This window comes from Oncorhynchus masou, chromosome 31 (assembly GCF_036934945.1).
Source record: "Oncorhynchus masou masou isolate Uvic2021 chromosome 31, UVic_Omas_1.1, whole genome shotgun sequence".
NCBI lineage: Eukaryota > Metazoa > Chordata > Actinopteri > Salmoniformes > Salmonidae > Oncorhynchus > Oncorhynchus masou.
This window is the reverse complement of record NC_088242.1, coordinates 31768105-31774104: the sequence shown is the minus strand read 5'-3', so window position 1 is coordinate 31774104 and position 6000 is coordinate 31768105. Positions and strand designations below refer to the sequence as shown.

The 6000-nt window shown below is 44.7% G+C and overlaps 1 protein-coding gene across 1 annotated transcript in view; it reads left to right on the top strand.

The window, feature by feature from the left end:
• The first annotated feature begins 942 nt into the window (after positions 1-942).
• Positions 943-6000, top strand: part of LOC135524935 (glutamate receptor ionotropic, NMDA 2C-like) — a 30832-nt gene continuing 25774 nt past the window's right edge. The window contains exon 1 of the mRNA XM_064952771.1: positions 943-1189. The gene's annotated coding sequence lies outside the window, so the exon portion shown is untranslated. The remainder of the gene's footprint in view (positions 1190-6000) is intronic.

The following is a 6000-nucleotide window of genomic DNA, read 5'->3' as shown; positions in this document are numbered from 1 at the left end:
CTGGACTCTACTGAACACATCAGACCTGAGGAACACAGACCGGAATACCAAGACACACATCGGAATACTCACCACGCTCCACAAAGAAACCACAAGGAATATTAAGATCAGGGAGATTTACACTTACTCCACACACTAGAACACACTACAAACACCGGAGACGCAGACACATCGGAATACTCACCACACTTTATAGAGAGGGGACAACAAGGAGAACACACTGGAATACTGACAACACTCCCCAGGGACTCGGGAATACAATAACAAACCAGGAGTGGAGGAATACTCCAGGAGGAAAAAGGACAAACTTTTCTTTTTTATCTGATGACCTGAAAAACAGTCTATTCGCATGGGGAGGACCTGTACATTCCTGGAGAGAGAGAGGCAGAGGAGGAGGTAGAAAAAGAGAGTGAGAGAAATAGAGAGGTGTTATGACCAAGGTGGGGGGTTCAGAACAATTTTTTCACTTTTTAAAACCTTTTCACACTGCTTCCTCTCCTCCGCTGAGCGGACTTCTCATCGCTCTGATCTCTCCTCACCAGACCAGCAGGGAGCGAGGGAGACAGGCAGACTGACAGAGAGCTAAAAAGCAGGTTCCCCCCCCCACACACACACACACACACACACACACACACACACACACACACACACACACACACACACACACACACACACACACACACACACACACACACACACACACACACACACACACACACCGGTTGCCTCTGTAGTCCCTCACACCTCTCCCCAGTGTATCGCTCCGGTCAGGAGGAAGAGTGTATAGACAGCTTCCCTCCTCTCTCTGTCATCCCCATCTTGCTTTCTCTCCACCCCCCTCTAATTTTCACTGTCCTCACCTCAGTCCCACTCATTAACACCAGCTATCGTCCGCCTTCACACATGAGCACACACACAGTAGCACACACACACACTCACACGTCCATATGCTGGCACTCTCCCGTTGAGATGTGCTCTCTCCTTCACGAGAGCATGCCACCACCTCACGCACACACTTTCATACACACACACACGCTCTCTCACACACGTACACACACAGTTTGAACACACACTCCTCCTTGCTGAAAGAGGATAGAGGGAAGTGAGAGACAAGCGAAAGGAGAGAGAAGACAAAGCAGGAGAAGAAGAAAAAGGGAGAGTGCACCTAGAGAAAGATGAAACAGCACAGGTAACACGCAACCTAGGTGTGTGTGAGAGAGATGGGTCTGTGAACGTAGTGTTTCTGTCAAAAAAAGCTGGGTCCTATGAGGGAGAACGGAAGAGGGAAGAAAGAGAAGAGAGTACGAGAGTTCGAGAGATTAAAGGAGGTATAGAGAGAAGAGACAGACAGACATTCCCTGAGTGCAAGATGTGTCGTAGTGGAAATGGCAGCTTATTAATATCATTTTACACTTTTCCAGAGGTGTTGGTGGATCTTAAAAGGTTGGGTTTCTGAGTTCTCTCTCTCTCTCGCTCTCTCTCTCTCTCTCTCCCCCTCTCTCTCTCTCTGTGTGTGTGTGCGTGTTTTTGTGTGTGTGTTTCTGATGCTATTTTCTTGCATTTTTAGTAGTGCCATTCACTGTCCCATTACAGCTGTGTGCAGAAGGTCTCATGTGTGTGTCTGTGTGTGGTTATGATTGGGTAGGGCAGGTCTATAACGCATCTCTGTTAGCGTATCCCACAGTTACTAAGTGATGAATGGCCATGACAAGTCTAATATACATGTCAGGCTGTTTAACTCTTTGTCACAATCACATCCTATCTGATAGGACACAACACTGTCTTTGTATGTGTGTGTGTGTGTGTGTCTTCTGAAGTGTGTGTGCATGTCTGAGTGGTTTTGTGTGTGTGTATCAATCAAATTTCAATCAATCAAATGTATTTATAAAGCCCTTCTTACATCAGCTGATGTCACAAAGTACTGTACAGAAACCCAGCCTAAAACCCCAAACAGCAAGCAAGGCAGGTGTAGAAGCACGGTGGCTAGGAAAAACTCCCTAGAAAGGCTATTACTAACCAGGTATGGCCTGAACATAATCAGAACATAACAGTTTTGAAAACACAGCTTTTCCCAAAAAAAGTGGTCTCTTGGCACAACTTACCCTGGGTATGTGGTAAGTTGAGCATAGGGACATGCTTATTTGAGCTGCCTCTGGGTAAGTGTGTGAGGATGTCCTGTGATAGTGGGTGATGATGTCCTGTGATAGTGGGTGATGATGTCCTGTGATAGTGGGTGATGATGTCCTGTGATAGTGTGTGAGGATGTCCTGTGATAGTGGGTGATGATGTCCTGTGACAGTGGGTGATGATGTCCTGTGACAGTGGGTGATGATGTCCTGTGACAGTGGGTGATGATGTCCTGTGATAGTGGGTGATGATGTCCTGTGATAGTGGGTGATGATGTCCTGTGACAGTGGGTGATGATGTGCTGTGACAGTGGGTGATGGTGTCCTGTGATAGTGGGTGATGATGTCCTGTGATAGTGGGTGATGATGTCCTGTGACAGTGGGTGATGATGTCCTGTGACAGTGGGTGATGATGTCCTGTGACAGTGGGTGAGGATGTCCTGTGACAGTGGGTGATGATGTCCTGTGATAGTGGGTGTTGATGTCCTGTGATAGTGGGTGATGATGTCCTGTGACAGTGGGTGATGATGTCCTGTGACAGTGGGTGATGATGTCCTGTGACAGTGGGTGATGGTGTCCTGTGACAGTGGGTGATGGTGTCCTGTGATAGTGGGTGATGATGTCCTGTGATAGTGGGTGATGATGTCCTGTGATAGTGGGTGATGATGTCCTGTGACAGTGGGTGATGATGTCCTGTGACAGTGGGTGATGGTGTCCTGTGACAGTGGGTGATGGTGTCCTGTGACAGTGGGTGATGGTGTCCTGTGACAGTGGGTGATGATGTCCTGTGACAGTGGGTGATGATGTCCTGTGACAGTGGGTGATGATGTCCTGTGACAGTGGGTGATGGTGTCCTGTGACAGTGGGTGATGGTGTCCTGTGATAGTGGGTGATGATGTCCTGTGATAGTGGGTGATGATGTCCTGTGATAGTGGGTGATGATGTCCTGTGACAGTGGGTGATGATGTCCTGTGACAGTGGGTGATGGTGTCCTGTGACAGTGGGTGATGGTGTCCTGTGACAGTGGGTGATGGTGTCCTGTGACAGTGGGTGATGGTGCTGGTAGATCAAAGTGTAATTCATTGAATGGGGTATTTTGTATATCTTGAATGTATGCCTACATTCAGATACAGATCTTTCTGTTCAATATCACCTAGTCTTCCATTTCATGAAGAGCAATTCGTAGGCTAGTTCTCTGGATTTGAGGTTACTAAGCCCGTGAAACTGGTCCACAAGAATCTTGATGTTTAGCAAGATCAGACTCTATGTCGTCCTGCTCTCGAGAACCCAAGGTGGCATTCTGCCTTATCCCTCGGGTTCTCAGCAGTAAGTGTCGCCCACAGCTGGAACCATGTGAACTACACTCCCAACGCTGAGTTGTAACGTTTACAAAAGTCAATAATCGTCTTTTGCGATATGATTTTACTTTAACATCAGTCATTTCAGAAATGCAAAATATACACTTACTGTACATACAGTGTTTTAAAACGTTTATTTTTACACAGCCGACAGTATTTTTCAGTTGCAACACTTTTCTGGCGTCCCTCTTCACAGGTGTTCATCACCACCCACTGTCCCACACAGCTGGTCGCCTCTGTCTTCCGTCGGTCTTCCGTAAACAAGCGATGTAACATGGAAATATGGCTACGAGGGAACCTTATCACACTAGAGTCTCAAAACAACATGATTGTGTAATGAAACCATGGAATGCACCTAAGCTGAGATCTGGTGTTTTGGAGGGTGTTTGAATGTAAACCCTATGTAAGTGTTTTACTACAGAGAATGTGTTTAAAAAAAGAGAAATATAGTACTCTGAAACGAGTTATACTTCAACCTGAATATTGATGTTTTTAAGACTGCGTTGTGAAAACAGGCAGCATCAAAATACCAAAACTGCAAATGGTTTATAGCCTAACTTGTTGTGCCATGAGGTGTAATGGATCATGATGAACGAATATCAAAATCATTAGGCAAATTGCCTCTCAGTGAGGACACCCGTTCCCACACTTTTGGTTGTCAATGGAAGAATCAAGCGTAGAATCCTCAGTTCAACTACCAGTTTGAACACTGTGACATTGCCTGGCAAAATGGTACATAATGGTACATTATCAAATGCATAGAACAATGTTATACATTTAGACAATTCATAAAAAGGGATTTCATTCTGCACAAGATGGGATTCAAAAGATCATAATGGTGTTTAGAAGATTTAAAGAGAGGAAACAACACCAAAAGAGAAGGTATCTAATTTTGCAGTGAACAGGACTTGAAACAACAAAATTGTGTTTTTTATCCCTTTTTTTGTTAGTGCTCCCAGTCCCTATCAAGGTGTTCGTTGATTGAGTGTTGTCACAACACACCATGTAAAGTTTCAAAACATCTCAGGATGATGTGTTTCAATACTTATGCAAAGTTAAGGTTTCCTCTCCTTCAACTTGGAGGCAGCTTAGTTGCCATGAGTTTAGGTGTTACAAAGCACTTGATTTCAACAGTGTAGTAAAATCAACCTGTACATTTTTTTACGTATTTATTTCTAGCTGATATGAGATAAGGCCCTTATGTTTCAAAAACTGTACCGTTCAGACCGAGCGCTGGGTCTCTTAATGGAAGGTGCCTTCGCGAATAGACGCTAGAGTTAGCTAGCGTGTATGAGTGAGCTGGCCCTTGTGTGCCTCTGCTACAATATAATAGCCTCTCTTTTGCATAGGTACATGTTCGTTTTCTTTTTTTGTCAATGTACCTCTTCAGTGTCATTCAGTGTCATTCATCTGTTGCTGCTGCTCAAATGGACTTATTCCCTTCTCTCATTTCATTGGCTGCTCTCTCAACAGCCTCAAAGGTGGGCTAAACCCTGCTTGTTTTACAGGTGTAAACATGAGGCATTATGATGTCTGCGTTGTAATGATAGAAATGCACATGACACATTGCAAAAATAATAGGAATACTATGCATAAAACGGACAACATGTAATCATCATTTGTATGGGTGTGTGGGGGCCATTGGCTCAACTTACCCCAAGGCAAACATTTTGACAATATTAGCCCACACAACTACAGGGATGCACTGCTAGGTTTAAGATGTCATATTGTAGCTTGAGTCCCCGACTGATGTACAAAACAATCTTGAAACCATCTACTTTGGCTTAGATACAAGCATCATGAAACCTATCATTTATATGGTAAAAGATGGTGCTGCAGTGGCTAGCAGCTGTTTAATGGGCCCCTGACCAATTTCGATATTTGTCTGTGTTCTGTTACGCCGATGTCACGCGAGCCTTTTATTCTCTATTTGGTTAGGTCGGGGTGTGACTAGGGTGGGTACTCTAGTTTTATCTATTTCTATGTTGGGCCTGGTATGGTTCCCAATCAGAGTCAGCCGTCTATCAATACCTCTGATTGGGGATCATATTTAGGCAGCCTTTCTCCACCTGTTGTGTGTGGGATCTTGTTTTTGTATTGTAGCCTTTTGCACTACAAAGCTGCACGTTAGTTTTGTTACTCTTTATTTGTTTTGTTGCTGGTTCACATGAATAAATATGATGAAAGCCTTCCACGCTGCACCTTGGTCCAATCCTTCCAACAAGGATCGTTACAGCCGATTGTGTATATAATGTCTCAACCATTATTTCCTATGACCCAAAACAGCTTCTGGACATCAGAGCAGCAACAGAACAGCAGAACACTAACCTCAATTTGGAGTGTGACACTAACCCGGATGCTTATAAGAAATCTCGCAACAACCTCCAATGAGCCATCAAAGAGGCCAAGTGTCCATATAGGACGAAGATCGAATACTACTATGCCGGCTCTGATGTTCGTCGGATGTGGCAGGGCTTGGAAACTATCATGGATTACTAAGGGAAACCGAGCTGCTC